Source organism: Callorhinus ursinus, unplaced genomic scaffold (assembly GCF_003265705.2).
Source record: "Callorhinus ursinus isolate GAN/ISIS: 27379988/994484 unplaced genomic scaffold, GSC_fseal_2.0 scaffold5, whole genome shotgun sequence".
NCBI lineage: Eukaryota > Metazoa > Chordata > Mammalia > Carnivora > Otariidae > Callorhinus > Callorhinus ursinus.
Genome location: NW_027397067.1, coordinates 7,018,608 through 7,035,019, shown reverse-complemented (window position 1 = coordinate 7,035,019; position 16,412 = coordinate 7,018,608). Strand labels below are relative to the sequence as shown.

General features: G+C 38.7%; 1 long non-coding RNA gene across 1 annotated transcript in view; it reads left to right on the top strand.

Moving 5' to 3' along the window:
• The window catches only part of LOC141372788 (uncharacterized), a 39,942-nt gene that overhangs the window by 15,563 nt on the left and 7,967 nt on the right, over positions 1–16,412 (top strand). Inside the window, exon 2 of the long non-coding RNA XR_012378201.1 lies at positions 3,842–3,947. This is a non-coding gene — a long non-coding RNA (uncharacterized lncRNA). The remainder of the gene's footprint in view (positions 1–3,841; positions 3,948–16,412) is intronic.

Below are 16,412 nucleotides of genomic sequence, written 5' to 3'. Positions count from 1 at the left end.
ATTCCAATAGTCACTGCAGGGTTTAAACTAAATATTATCTGTCAGCATATGTGCTTCATTTTAAAATTTAGTTTTTCAGTCATTTTATACGCAGTAACTATGAAACCATTCTATGGACATTTCTAAAATAAACTCCCACATGACACAAGCCTAATCTGAATTGCTTTTATCCACAGAATGGAAGTACATGGTTCATACAGAACCTATGACAACAAGTTTACTATAAGAGGCTCCCAGTAAAGTTCATCTACATCTTTGCCTTCCAAGAAGGCAAAACTTTAATGTAAATTTCTAAGATATTTGCAGTGATTTTATGGTTTTGTGAAGGTTGGCTTGATTTCTTTTTGAAGTTTATTTATTTTTTTAGTAATCTCTACACCTAATGTGGGGCTCAAACTCACAACCTTGAGATTAAGAGCAGCATGCTCTTTTGACTGAGCCAGCCAGGCGCCCCAAGGCTGGCTTGATTTTGACAGGAAAGCCAAATAACATGGTTTTGTGAGATCTTTTGAATAGGGGAAATGAGACTTAGATATATTTTTTCCTAACCATTAATTTAAAATCCTAGCATTATAAGATTTATGATAAAAAGCCCAAACCGTATAAGGAGGCCAACCAGGACTTTTACAGTATATTTTTAATACTTCCAGACAGGATCTTTTGCCACTTTTATTTTTATTTTATTTTTAATTTTTACTTATTTATTATTATTTTTTTTTTAGGATCTTTTGCCCTTTTTAAAGGTTTTTCTGAAAGGTCAAGATCAGTTGTGCTATCCAGTGAATGTGTGAAGTGTGTGCTAACAGCTCCCACTGTGGCATAAATAGATATATTTATGTCGTATTTATGTATTTATGTGTCTATTTATTGTTTAATTTCAAAAGGTAAATTCTAAGCTCCAGTCTTTGAGATTTAAAAAAATCTTTTCAAATAAAAAAAACCCAGAGCAAATATACTCATGAACTCTCATATCCATCACTCAGTATCAACATATTGCCAATTCTGCTTCATCTCTTACTCCTCCTTATTCTCCACTTCCCCTGTTATTTTAAAGGAAGTTGAAGGTCATATGTCATTTCTTCTGAAAACATTTCCGCTTGCCTCTTTGGGACTTAAAAAAAAAAAAGCATAACCACAGTCTCTTCTGACTTCCGTTTACCGGACATGAGGAGTAGAACCGTTGTTTCTTCTCTTCTCCCTTCCTCTCTTTGTGTCTGTGAATTTAATTTGGAGTTGTAAGCCTCTTCCCTCATTCATTTCTCTTTTTATAATATAACCAAAGTTTTAAAGAATAATCACAGTTTGCAGTTACTTTTTACGTCTAATATCTCCATCTGAGCGGCTGTTTCAATAATTACCATCAGTCCTTCCCAACTGTGACTTCCATATTTTTCATTGTTCTGAAACATATTTTCATGTGACTTATACAGGAAGTGTGGCTGTGTCATAATCTGTATACTTTCATATCTTAAAATGTCTTTCTCTTGAGTTAGGGCATGAATGACACTTGCTTATGAATAATTCTTGGGACGTAAAGTTTTTTTCCTCAAAGCTCTCTTGCTATAATTCAATTGTCTTCAGTTGTTTAGTCAGGGAATTATAAGGTGAAGATCCTTCTTGTTTCCTTATAGGTAATCTTACTTTTTCCCCTCTGGATATATACTGGAATGTTGTCTTAATTTTGAAATTTGAACATTCTATGAGGATAGTTCTAGGGTTAGTTCTATTTTCATTAAATCTGTTTGTAAGACAGTATGTCTTCTTAGATTATTGTCTGAAATCTTTATTACTTCGGGAATATAAAATTATGTTTAAAGAAAACTTGATTATTGCTGTTTCATCTACTCAGATCCCACTTTTATCTGTTCCCTTTATCTGTCCTTAAAGTGAATTTCCAAGATATGACCTCCCTATCTATTATGTCTTCATAATTTTAATTTCATCTTTCTCCTCTGTGTTGTGACCGACTTTCTCAAATATATTTTTCTATTTTGATGATCTTAATTTTTGTGGTATCCAGTCGGCTGTTAAATCTCCCTCCCTTTTTAAATTAATGACTGAATGTCTTATCTCCATTAAAACTTACTTTTTTTGTGTGACCCCTCACTAACTTCAGAAATGCAACATCTGCTTGAATATTATAATGATTATGACACAGGTATATATTATTAAAATGCTTCCTCTATTTTCTACAGGAGTATGCCATGGTGATGCAGTCAGCACCAACCTACAGCCAAAGCCACCGTTAGCAGCAAAGACACGCCGGCTCAGGAGGCAGACTCTCCTGACAATGATACAGACATGGTTATGAATAATTCTTGGGAATTATTCATACTTAGACATGCCCAACTCCTGTCAAGCACTTTAGTTTGCTGTGGTGTCATGTTTGGATATCAGTGTTTTATATTTATACATAATTTTCTAATATAGCCTATTATATATACACACACACGTGCACACAGAGATATATATACACATGCCGCCATTCTCCTGCTCCCAGACAGCTCTTTCACATGGGGAATGGAATGGATCCCCATCTGTGCCTCGACCAGCAAAGCCGGAGCTCCAGAGGGTGGTGGGGAGGGCAGTCACAAGTCCTGATCATCCCAGAGCCTGGGCTTTTCCAGGGAAAGGCTTTGTGCAATTGGCTGGTTTTTTCCTTTCTTTTTCCCCATGTGCCTCCCCCACCCCCCAAAATCTCTGCACCAAAGCTGTTGCAGGCAATGTTGGATGGTTATGAATAATTCTTGGGACATAACTTTTTTTTCTTCAAAGCTCTCTTGCCATAAATCAATTGTCTTCAGTTATTTAATGCTTCAGAAAATTGTAAGGTAAGAAGAGAAGCACTATGTGGGTTTTCCACTGAAGTAGTAGCATCCTGCCCTTGCATAATTAGGACTCTCCGTGGCCACACCACAGTACTCTGGAAGTTAAGAAGTATCATGCTAAGCGAAATAAGTCAGTCAGAGAAAGACAGACACCGTATGATTTCACTCATAGGTGGAACTTAAGAAATAACAACAACAAAATGAACAACAATAATATTAATAATAATACAAAATAGCTATACTCCTTTTGCCTCATCTAGAACACCCTACAGCAGGTACTGGAGGGTTGCCAATTAACATTTGCATGCTAACTGCGGAAGATAGAATCACAATGAACTTCCAAATGAACCTTTTTCTGAAGAGGTTTTTAAGCATCTCAGGTGTTAAACTAATTACTACAGAATTCTTTTCAGAGGGACTTCAAAAAAAAAAAAGAACCAATTTTATCCTTCTTATTGAACTTACTCTTTCACAAATGGAGTCAGGACAAACTAATTTTCTCTTCTGAATATATTAATGTTAAGATATTGGATACCAGAGGCATAATTCCTTTTTACTAAGATTTTTTTCCTTCTTTTCTGTATTCTTTTCATCAGACAAGCGCCATTGTCTTTGTAGCTACCTTTTGGGGTCTTGACATTTATTTTTCTCCTTTTAGTGCATAACATCTCAAAACAAGTGCTTTGATCAGCTGCTCAAGGGATCACATGTCTGGAACAGGGGGGCACTTAGAAGCCTATGTTCTTAGAGGTGCATTGATGTTGGAATGATATGAAAAATAATTTTGTGGAGGGGCACCTGGCTGGCTTAGTCCATAAAGCATGAGGCTCTTAATCTCTGGATTAAAACAATGATTTTGTGGAAACAACTTTCTTGCCTAAGCTCTGACCATGTTTATTACTAAAGAAGAATGCATTGACAAATATACATATAAATCTATTATCGGTAGATAGATTTGACCTCTTGCCAGTGTGGCTTTAATGCTTTCTCTCTTTCTCATGTCTGTCACTTAGGAAGAGTGATTGGCCCAGGAGATACCCTGCCTCCCACTTGAACTCCTTGCCCTAAAAGAAGGGAAGCAAAACTCCTGATGGAGAAAAAAAATTCTGCTGGAGACAGGTGTGTGATTATGTGGGTGGGGGTATGAATTTATTTTGTAGTAAATTAGTGGCCCATGTTGGGGTACTTTGGGCTGAGTGCACAGAGAAAACACTATTAAGAAGTCTGGTTTCAAGCCTATGAAATTATAGCCTACTTTCTAAATCACTATCAGAAGCTATTGAATTAGTAATAAAATCAGAGCCAACCCCCCCCCCCAGGTTTAAATCACCACTCAGATGACTTCACACATGTAACCAACAGTATTTCCAAACTTGTTTTCTCATCTCTGAAACAAATCTAATGACACGAGTGCTCCTGACCCAGTGAAATTGGCTAAGGATCCAAATGAAAGAACAACTAGGAGAACCACAACAATAAATGTAGGCAGTAGTGTGTTGGTATCATCAGTATAACTACCCTTGTTTTCTTTTAACTTTTTATTTTGAAATGATTAGAGATTCATAGTAAGTTCCAAAGGAGAATGTGCAAAGTGGTCCCAGGCACTTTTGGCTCAGTTTTCCTAAAGGAAACTGCATGACTCTTGTACAGTATCAGAGCCAGGAAACTGATATGGGTATAATTCATAGAGCTTATTTAGATTTCCCAAGGTTTACAAGCACTCGTGTGTGTGTGTGTGTGTGTGTGTGTAGTTCTAAGGACTTATATCACATCTGTAGGTTTGTGTAGCCGCCACTGAAATCAAGATAAAGAATTGTCCCAGCACCACAAAGTTCCCCCATTCTACCCCTTTGCATTTACATCCACCACCTTCTCTGCATCCTAATCTTTGGCAACCACAAATCTGTTCTCAATCTCTATAATTTTATCTCAAGAATATTATATAAATGGAATCACACAGTTTTTGGCTTTCTGGGATTATTATTTTTTCACTCTGCATCATTCCCTTGAGATTTATCCAAGGGACATGTATCAATAGTTCATTCCTTTTGTATATCAACAATTGATTCTTTTTTGTTGCTTCATAGTATTCCATAGTATGGATGTACCACAGTCTTTCATTCATCCCTTGAAGGAGTTTGGGTTGTTTCTGTTTTTGGTTGTTGTGAATGAAGCTGCTGTGGACGTTGATGTACAGATTTTGTGTGAATGTGGGTTTTCATTTCTTTTTTTTTTAAGATTTTATTTACTTATTTGACAGAGAGAGACAGCGAGAGAGGGAACACAAGCAGGGGGAGTGTGAGAGGGAGAAGCAGGTTTCGCGCCAAGCAGGGAGCCCAATGGGATCATGACCTCAGCTAAAGGCACACGCTTAATGACTGAGCCACTCAGGAGCCTCATGAACATGGGTTTTCATTTCTCTGGGATAAATGCCCAATAGTGAAATAGCTGGGCCATAGGATCCTTGCATGTTTGATTTTGTAAGACACTGCCAAATTGTTGTCCTGATGGGTTGTACCATTGTGCATTCTTACTAGAAACGTATGGGTGATCTAGTTTCTCTATAGACTTGCCAGCACAAAGATTTTGTCAAAATTTTTTTAAGTGGAGCCCAGTGCAGGGTTCGAACTCATGACCCTGAGATCAAGACCTGAGCTGGGATCAAGAGTCTGACACTTAACCAAATGAGTCATCCAGGCACCCCTCACTGTTTTTCATTATAGCCATTTTGATAAGGGTGCAGTGATATTTTATTGTGTTTTTAGTTTGCGTTTTCCTAATGGCTTTGACGTTGACTATCTTTTCATGTATTTATTTGCCATCTGTATATGCTCTTTGATGGAATGCTTGTTCATTTTCTTTGCCCATATTCTAGTTAGATTGCTTGTTATTTTATTCTTGAGTCTTGTGACTTCTTGATATATTCTAATACAAGGTCTTTGTCAGATAGGGGGTTTGCAAATATTTTCTCAAACTCTGTAGTTTATCTTTTTAGCCTTTTAATAGGGTTTTGGCAAAGCAAAAGTTTATTTTTGATATTCTGAGGTTCAACTTATTAATTTTTCCTTTATGGACTATACTTTTGATGTCTAAGAACTCTGCTTAGCCTTAGGTCATAAAGATTTAAAAATTTTTTTCCTAAAAGTTTTATAGTTTTACTTACAGTTGTACATTTTATAAGTCCATGATGCATTTTGAGTAGATTTCTGTATAATGTGTGAGGCTCAGGTTGAGGATTTTTGAAGGTTTTTATAACTGGCCTCTGGACATGCTCTCCCTGTCTACTTTTCTATATTTCTAGACATTATTTCATGTCTACCTTAAATTTCATCTCTTTCACTCTTTCATTAGGCCTTTTTTAGTTGTTTTACTCCATAGCGGTCATATACCATCCCTAACTTCTTACCGCCTTCCTGATCAAAGAATGTAATTACATAGATATCCTCTACTATTGACATAAGTCATGCTGATAATATGATAATTTGATAATATGTTGATATGTTTGTCTTTCCCAGTATACTGTAAGTCTGCAAAAAGGAAGGGCATATCTTTCTCTTTCTCAAAACTTAGCCCAGATTTTGCAGATAGTAAGGATGCTGTGCTATTTGTAGATTTAAAATGAATTGAGTTCTACCATCCTTATATATGTTAGCAGAGGGACATATTCACCTATATGTGCATCTATATTCAGATGTTACATAAAAAGATTTTTTTGAGGAGGCACAACTGAGTGGAGAGGCCAGTAGCAACCCAACCGGATCACTTCTGATTCTCGAACCTGACTGCACCGGCTGGAACCTGTTTACTCAGGTGAATGAGGTCAGGATCGCAGGTAGGATTGCCCAGTGCTGGCTGTGCATTTAATTCCAGGATGCTGTGGGAAGATGTACTGCTGATTCATAAATACCTTTCCAATGGATTTGCCCATGATTCTGCTTAAAAGATACCCCTCGATACAGTTAGAACTTTGAAATTATATGTGTGTGCACATAATATATATATGCACACATAAAACATACCTATGTTGTTGTTGCTGTTTCCCCAGAGTAGCCTCCAAATTCTACCTTTCAGAAATCTCTTTTGCATTGGTTCCCTACATTTAGATTTAGATGCCCGTTAATTAAGGACTTCCAGCCAGTATATCCATTTCATTTTAGTTTCCCAAAGACCTAGTGCTCAGGTGATAATAGGAGCTGTGGAATAACCTTTATTATTTGTTCACAACTGTCTCAAAAGTGAAGGTCAGTACATTCCTACATTTTTCCTTTTCCTGTGCCAATTAGTTAAAATAAGATGTCTGACAATAAATCATGATTATTATCAGGATATGAGCCATGGCACAAGGATAGATCAATTTTTTGGTGTTAAAGTATTTGGATAAGTTTGCTGCAATATGATTGCAATGTTTAATTCTGAGCTCTGATTATTGGTAGGAATTAACACATGCCCATCCCCCTCCACTCTGAATAACCTTTTAAGAGATGATTCTATTCATAGTTAAGAGGATTTACAGACTTAAACTGCAAAGATACAACACTGAGCAGGGACATTGTCACTCTTCAGGGAAATAATGTTATCTATTGGTAGAAATTCATGCTTAGAAAATTCACCATAGGAAACTATGAATTTAGGAAAAACATCCCTTAGCTTCTTAATGTTCTTATATTCCTGTATTATTTTATCAGTTTTTTTCTTGAGCAATTTTTGTAGAAAGCAGCCTATAATTTTTCTTTCATTACTATACAGAATATAATTTTTATTTCAGAGAAAAACATCCAAGCCACAATAACTACAAAACATCAAAGTCAGAAAAATCTATGACTATGTTTTCTGCTTTTTAAAACATTACCTCCTGAAACAGACAAACGATAAATAAATAAGCATTTGCCTTGGCAAGGGGAAGCTGTTTAGATTGGAGAAAACTGGACAGATCTGGTAATTATCATCAAGGTTCTAATTTTTCTCTGGGGGTTGGCTTGAAAATATTTTGATAAATTCTCAATAAGATAAAGTGAACAATACTATGAAAGCTTGCTTATGGTTTTATATTCTTTCTGGATAAACCTTTTCTTTGTCAAGAAAGGATCATGGATTGTGGAGATCATCTTACCTTGATATCGTGCACAGCTTTGGTGCTGCCTTCATCTTCCATGGTTTGATGAATGTTTGCTTTATATCCCTCAGCCCTGGGCAGGGACAGAAATTGCTTCCACATAGATGGCCTGGAGAAATGTTTCTGGAGGCACTCTTGGTTGTCTTGAGAAGGATTGGGCATGTTTTTACAATAAAGTTCCAAGTGAGTCCTGCAGCCTGATTTTAACAATACTAGCCCAGGATCCACTCTATTTCTCTTTGTTTGGCTGATGCTGGGCCATCTGTCAGTCAGCTGGGGACCTCCCTGGAAGGTTACACTATCTGAAGGATTATTTGTTTTGTGGATCAGCAGCTTATCCACTAGTGTTCTATTCCTGGGAGAGCCTCCTGTTTTGAATGTCTAGGTATGTTATGACTGCCCCCTACAGGCAACAATGAGCTCCTAATTCAAATTTAATCCTAAATCAAAATAGAAAGGAATGATGTAAGTGATATATTGCTTAGGATATAATGACAAAGGGAATAGATTGTTTTGCAAAATTCTGCATTAGTCGTGTGCAACAGGGACTAGTACTTTATAATCTTGGGCTACACAATCCAGAGGCAGGTGGTCTGCTTAATCTATGTAGGTTTCTTAGAAGGTCATTTTAGCAGCATTCAGCTTTGTGGCTAGAAATGTGTGCTGAACTCAGACCCAAACTTAAAGCCAAGGATTATTACACCTAAATTGATATTATGTAGGATTAAATTGATTTTTCTTATGAAGTAATTAGTCATCTAATGATTAAACCAAGAGTTGGCTTCCAACATTGTGCTTCACATTTGTAAATGCCTTATAAATAAAGATTATTGAACAGAATGCAAAGAAGTAGAACATAATACCTTTCTCTCAAGGGATACCTAATGCTCAAGTAGCCCTTGCTGGGTCTGATGATGCACAGAGGTAAAAACGTCAGGCGTGTCTTACTGGGGATTACAAACTGGAGGAGTTTCCTTTTGTAAAATGACTCCAGGCCTCCACAATTGGTATACAAAACAGACACAATTCCTATCAACATCTCAGCTTCCTTTTTTCTTTTCTTTCAGCTTCCTTTTTTTTTTTTTGCAGAAATTGATAGGTTGATTCTAAAATTCATATAAGATTGTAAGGGACCCAGAATATTCAAAACAGTTTCATAAAAGGAAGAACAAAGTTGGAAGATTCACATTTCTCAATTTTAAAACTTATTTTAAAGCCACAGTAATTAATATTGTGGTATTGGCATAAGGATAGACATATAGATAAACAGAATAGAATTGAGAGTCCATAAATAAATCCATACATTTATGGTCAGTTGATTTTTGACAAGGTGCCAGAATAATTCAACAGAGGAAAGAATTGTCTTTTCAACAAATGGTGCTGGAACAACTGGATAACTACAGGCAGAAAAATTAAGCTGAACTTCTACCTCACACCATGTAAAAAATTAACTAAAAAATGAATCATAGACTTATATGTAAGAGCTGAAACTATAAAACTGTTAGAAGAAAATGTAGGGGTAAATCTTTGTGACCTCGGATTAGGCAAAGCCTTCTTACATACAACACCAAAAGCACAAGGGACAGTAGAAAAAACAGGTAAACTGGACTTCAGCAAAATGAAAAACTTTGATTTTCAAAAAAACCTCATCAAGAAAGTGAAAAGATAACCCACAAAATAGGAGAAAATATTGTAAATCATATATACACAGTAAGAGAATTGTATCCAGAATACATAAAAAGTTCTTACAACTAACAAAACAAAACAAAATTTAACTGAAAATGAGTGATGTGTCTAAATAGACATTTCTCCAAAGAAGATATACAAATAGCCAGTAAGCCCATGAAAATGTGCTCAACATCATTAGCCATTAGGGGAAAGCAAGTCAAAATCACAGTGATTTCATATTCAATAGGTTGGCTTTAATAAAAAAGACAGACAATGAAAAATATTAGTGAGTATGTGGAGAAACTGGGACTCTCATACATTGCTGGTAGAAATATAAAATGTTGCAACCATTTGGAAAACAGTTTGGCAGTTCCTCAAAATGTTCAACACAGTTACCGTAAGATCCAGCAATTTCCTCCTAGATGTCTACTGAAGCAAGAGAAGTGAAATATGTGTTCACATCTAAAGGCACACAAATGTCCATAATTGGAACCAACCCACATGCTCATCAACTGGTAAACAAAGTGAAGTGTATTTGTACAATGGAATATTATTCAGTCATAAAAAGGAATGAAGTGCTGATACATACAACAACATGGATGAACCTTAAAAACATGCTGAGAGAAGCCAGTCACAAAATACCACATAGTGTGTGTTTCCATTTATAAGAAAATGTCCAGAATAGGCAAATCTTGAGATACAGAAAGTAGATTAGTGGTTGCCTAGGGCAGGAGGGTTTGAGAAGAGATGTGGAGCAACTACCAATGAATAAGAGGTTTCTTTTTGGGGTGACGAAAATGTTATAAAACTGATTGCAGTGATGGTTTCAGAACCTGGTGAATATACTGAAAACCATTAAGTTGTGTATGTTAAGTGGGTGAAGTGTATGGTATGTGAATTATATCTCAATAATGCTGTTGAACTTTCTATAAAAAAGAGGCAACTTCTTGAAGTGACCAAATGTTTTAGGGCGGGGCCATAAATAAATCTCTTGACAGTTAAAAATGTTCCCTGGGTTCAGCTGAGTGAAGATATGGTTGAACTATCATTGGTCTGAGGGTCCCAGGACCTGGTTCTGGACTCAATGAAAACGGAATAGGTAGTATTGGTATTCTCAAATTGACCTGTGCAGTCTTTGGAGCTGGAAGATTATTTTGTCCTCCCGCCCACTTTGTCTCTCTGCAGTTTGTGAATGGGGAAACTTGCATGAGATATTAGGTGATATGTTCAAGGGCTGTATATAGTAGCACAGTTGGGACCAGCCTCCGTGGCTTCATATCCCAGGGCCAGAGCACACTGTTCTGAGCCACTCTGCAAACCAAATCATTCGTGTTTCTCTTTTTCTTTAATGATGTCATTTAGGTCCACCAGCCTCTTGCTTTCATTTTTGCACCCTCTCTTGTGGTGTCAAACCGTGGAGGAAACATTTTGTTCAAACATTTGTTAAGTTCTCTCTAGCACTTTCCCCATGCTTGCAAAAATTCTCATGTTTGGAAACTTCTTTCTAGTTAACAATTATTTCTCTGAAAATTCTTTCATTGTCTTAAATTTAATTTGTTGATAACTTTATCTAGATCTGCTAATAAAACATTGCACACTCAGTTCTTGAGAGATCCTAGTAAAAATTATTTTTTTTTGTATTTGAGGGGTGTATGTGTATAGTGGGACAGTAGCATTGATTGGCCTTCCCTGGCATTCTGTGTAAACTAAGTTTTCTGGAGATTACAGTACAAGGAACCTGCATCATGAAAAAAGAATTTTACGATCTGTCAAAGTTGAATAAAGTACTTACTGGCAAACATATGCTTGTTTTGCATTATATCAAGTAAAAGGACATCTCCTAAAGGGTCAGTGTAACAGGCAAGCCTGAGGGACTTGTGTCTAGGAAGCATAAACAGCTCAGAGTGTGGTGGGAGGAGGGAGGTTAGTGGCCTATTAATCTATACAACCCTGACTTGGTTGCTACTTCTGAGAGTGGCAGAAAGCTGGTGGACTGACAGCTGATTGAGTAAGTGTTAACGGAGATGAACAGACAAACCCTAAGCCTGGAGGAGCCCAGCCAACACTCTTCCTTCATGCAAATGAGGCTGATGGTATGCAGATCCAGGGAGGGAAATCCTTACAGGGGCCCATCTCAGACAGTCATGGAAGAGCAAGACAAGGGAGCTCTCCAAGACTGCCCAACTGGTCATGGCTCACATTGTGGATCACCACGTTTGCTCTCCTGGTAGGATAGGCGGTCTTTGCTCTATGTCATGTCATGGATCCAAAGAGTTACCTTGTTTTTCCTTCATCACTGTGTGTTGAAAGCGTTTGTGGTAGAAGCATCACTTAACCATGGATTGATAGCTTTGAGGACCCACGCATGGACCAGACTGAAAGGAGTGAATATCACCAAATGACCCTTGACTTTCAGCTGGATGCAGTGACTAGAAAAGATTCTGGGTTGTTTTCCTTTGGAATGAGTGAATACATTTTTAAAAAAGATTTTATTTGTTTATTTGAGAAAGAGAGCACTAAAGAGAGAGAGAGGGAACACAAGCAGGGGGAGCAGCAGAAGCAGAGGGAGAAGCAGGCTCCCCATTGAGCAGGGAGCCCGACGCAGGACTCGATCCCAGGATGCTGGGATCATGACCTGAGCTGAAGGCAGACGTTTAACTGATTGAGCCACCCAGGCACCCCGAGTGAATACATTCTAAATATCATTTAGATTATGTTAAGTGGGAACGTTTCTGCAAGTGTATATATGGAAAAAAGGGAATTGTGCGTGTGCGTGTGCGTGTGTGTGTGTGTGTGTGTGTGAACACTGGACCGACAAGAGGCAGCATGGAGTGGACTTCTGTTTTTTGTTTTTTTTCTTGTTCACCTTTTAATGTCCTTATTTCTAATAATACAACTCCAGTTTTCTTTGGGAAAATACATCTATCCCATCCTCAATCCCTGTGATTTGCATAGAGCTCACTCTGCATCTAGCTCCAGGTCTGTGAACAGCCTGGCAAGTTAGTGAATTCCATCCTTCTGCCCACACACAGTAACTGCACAAGGTCAAGTGTGTGACTAGTTCAATTAGGGTCAGCCCTAGGACTTTTGCTAAAACTACCAGAAAAGCAGTACTGCTTGTTTTCCACTGGGGTTACTAACTAGGAGAATATAAGTCTGGTGCCATTGGTGTATATCTTTGCCAATACTTTCACAGAACCAGCTGAAGAATGAAATCAGTTCACTGAGAACCAGAATAGAGAGGCAGGCAGAGAGAAAGATGGATTCCTGACATCATTTGAGCAATTCACTGTCCCTGAAGATCTAATCCTAGACTCTTCATTTAAATGATCCAATAACTTCCTTAGAAGTAAAAAATGTTATTTTGATAATATTATTACTATTTCCTTAAGTTAGCTTGATCTGTTTCCTTTTACCTGCAGAATAGATGAAGGGCTTATTGGAGTGCTTCATACAGAATAAACTCTTGCTACATGCTAGCTATTATTATTATTATTTTGGCTTCTGTGACTGTATTAGTTATTTATTGTTGTGTAACAAGTGTTCCACAACTTAGCGGTTTAAGGTAACATTTATTGTTTGAAGGTAACAGGAATTGGCTGCAGTTTTGCTACATCCTCTGGCTCAAGGTCTCTCTGCTGAGTCAAGGTGTCTGCTGGGGCTGCTGTCATCTCAAGGCTCCACTGGGGAAGGCTCCACTTCTAGGCTCACTCACAGGGCTGTTGCCAGGACTTAGTTCCTCGAACTCAAGTGGACTAAGAGCCCCAGTTCCTTGCTGGTTGCTGACTGGAGTCCGCCCTCAGCTTCTGCCACATCAGGCTCTGCATGGGTCAGTTTACCACCTGGTAGCTTGATTCTCCGGTGTGAAGAAGTGAGAACAACCCAAGAGAATGCAAGCAAGATGGAAGTCAGAGTCTTTTTTTTTTTTTAAGATTTTATTTATTTATTTGACAGAGAGACAGTGAGAGAGGGAACACAAGCAGGGGGAGTGGAAGAGGGAGAAACAGGCTTCTGGCCGAGCAGGGAGCCCGATGTGGGACTCGATCCCAGGACCCTGGGATCATGACCTGAGCCGAAGGCAGATGTTTAACAACTGAGTCACCCAGGCGCCCCATGAAGTCACAGTCTTTTGTAACCTGATGTCAGAAGTGATATCCCCTTCCCTTTGCCGTATTACTTTCCTTAGAAGAAAGTCAGTAAGTCTAGCCTGTACTCAAGGAGAGATGATCGCAGAACGGGGGGTGGGGGGGAATCATTGGGAGGCGGGATTACTCGCCACTTTAGAAGCTATTTTTAATTTTTTTTCCAGTTGTGGGAGATTGGCATTATGGGGCCAATAGAGCAGTATAATAAAATTGACATACCTGGAAAATCCTGAAGCTCAGTTGTTGTAAGAATTTAGGTACTGGTATCGCAAATAAGTGAAATCCTGTGTGATTGACATTAGATTTGCTTTGGTAATACCAACGCAGAGGCTTTTGGGATAGTTAGGTAGAGGACTTTGTAAAAGCGTCGTGGTGTCATACTCAGAGTTACTGTTAGGCCAAAGTAGGTCAGCTGCTTGCAAATACCTATTGTACGAAAGACAGTGGAAAAACCAGTCTTCCATTAAACTAATAGTTTATTTACTGAGCTGCAAAAAAAAAAAAAAAAAAAAAAAAAAAGTCATGAGGGGGTGCCTGCCTCTTCTCTTCTCCCTAATGCTGGATAGATCCCTGGTGATGCTTGGAGAAGACCAGGTGACCAGAGTACCAGCCTCTCTCCACTCAGTGCATTGTTCCTGATCTTTTTTCACAACTTTGTGCCTCTCCAAAAAGAGGAGTGCTCATGGAACCTGCTGTAACCTGCTGCATCATGATGGGTCTGGGGCTGGGGTCGTGCAGGGAAGATGCCGCGCAGAGCAGACCTGGTCACTGGCTTTGCTCGGTGATGCAGAGAAACATGCTCTGCATCTTGCCAGGAAGTGAACAGCTTCATCTTAAAAATGACATTTTCAAGTGGGTCAAGACTAGAAAGAAGGAAAGGGACTCATTCAGAATCTATGAATCATTTTTTCTCTCTTTTGCCTCGAATGCCCTATGCCTGTTTCTTAATGTGCCTGCCTTGCTTAGGATGGGCGCCAAGTGTCAGTTCTAAGACGGAGCTCCTAGACCTCTCTCTCTCCTCTCTGTGAGCGGCAGCATCAGCTTCCTCTTCTAGGTGCCCGGGGCAGTTTGAGATGTACCTCTGTCATTGCACTTCTTGAAATGATCTGACTGCATCTGTGCTCCTCAACTTGACTTTGAGCAACTCCAAAGAACACACCCCCACCCCCCAAAATTGGAGTGCCTGGCAAACTGGGGACACTAAGTAAATGTATCTCCAACAGAACAAGGGAGAGAGGAATTAAACATGCTTGCTCTTGTGTTTTGTCTGTTCACAGGAATTTTAGTCTCTGTTGTCAATGATGTTTAACCATATTTTGTTTTGGCGGTGGGATTAAGCGGCTTCATTTGTATTGTGTATTAGTCAGCTTGTGCTCCCATAACAAAATACCATAGACTGTGTGGCTTAACCAACAGAAATTTATTTTCTCACCCTTCTGGAGGCTAGATGTTTGAGAACAGGGTGCCACCATGGTCGGGTTCTGGGGAGAGCCCTCTCTCTGGCTTGTAGACAGCCACCTTCTCGCTGTGTCCTCAGATGACTTTCCTCGGTGTCTGGTGTCTCTTCTTATAGAGACACTAATCCCATGATGAGGGCATCCCTATGACCTCATCTAACCCTAATTACCTCCTGAAGGCCTCATTTCCAAATACCATCACATTGAGGTTCACGACTTCAACACGCAGATTTTGAGGCAAACACAAACATTCAGTTCATAATGTTAAAAGATAAACTGAGGCACGTTAACATTTTCAAGAGTTTGAGTTACTGTTGCTTTCAACCAGGCAGCACCAAACTGAAAGTGCTTGACAGAGCTTGGGAAAAGGCTTGTATAGAACAGATGTGGAAGCAGAGCAAGGAAATGATTTGACTGGCTACAGCTTAGGCAGTTGACTAATTTGGGGAAGTCGAGGTGGCTGTTTGTGATTGTTTAGTGTCATTGTCTGTGGTGCAAGTGCATTTATAGGAATTGACTCTGGGTTACAGGGTCTACCAAGGCATTAGAGGCAGCTCAGTCTAATGGCCTCCTAGGTTAATTACTTTAACATTTTCTTCCTTTGGCCATCTTCTTGTACGTGATGGATTGACCAAAAAATTGGTATTAGCACCACCCTCGCTCACTATCAGGTTTAAGTTGTTTCACTGTACAACTCGTAGGTTATGATGTCAGTTTGTGAAACGTTTTTGCTATTCATCTCCTTGTTCATCTTGTTTCTCTTTTTCCCAGCTCAGGTGAGACCATCTGATGTACAAGCACGTATTTAAAACTTTATTTATTCACTTATTTATTTGACAGAGAGAGAGAGAGAGAGCACATAAGTAGGCAGAGCGGCAGGCAGAGGGAGAGGGAGAAGCAGGCTCCCCGCTGAGCAGAGAGCCCGATGTGGGATTAAAGCCCAGAACGGTGGGATCATGACCTGAGCTGAAGGCAGACGCTTAACCAACTGAGCCACCCAGGGGCCCTTGTATTTAAGACTCTTGAGAGATACTACCTTTAAGTAGATGTAACATAAAACATAATTATTGTTGAAAAGTCCATTTATAAACTTTTACTTACATCTATTCAATGCACTTGTTCTTTTGTTTGTTTGTTTGTTTTGTTTTTTTAAATTTTTTTATTGTTATGTTAATCACCATATATTACATCATTAGTTTTT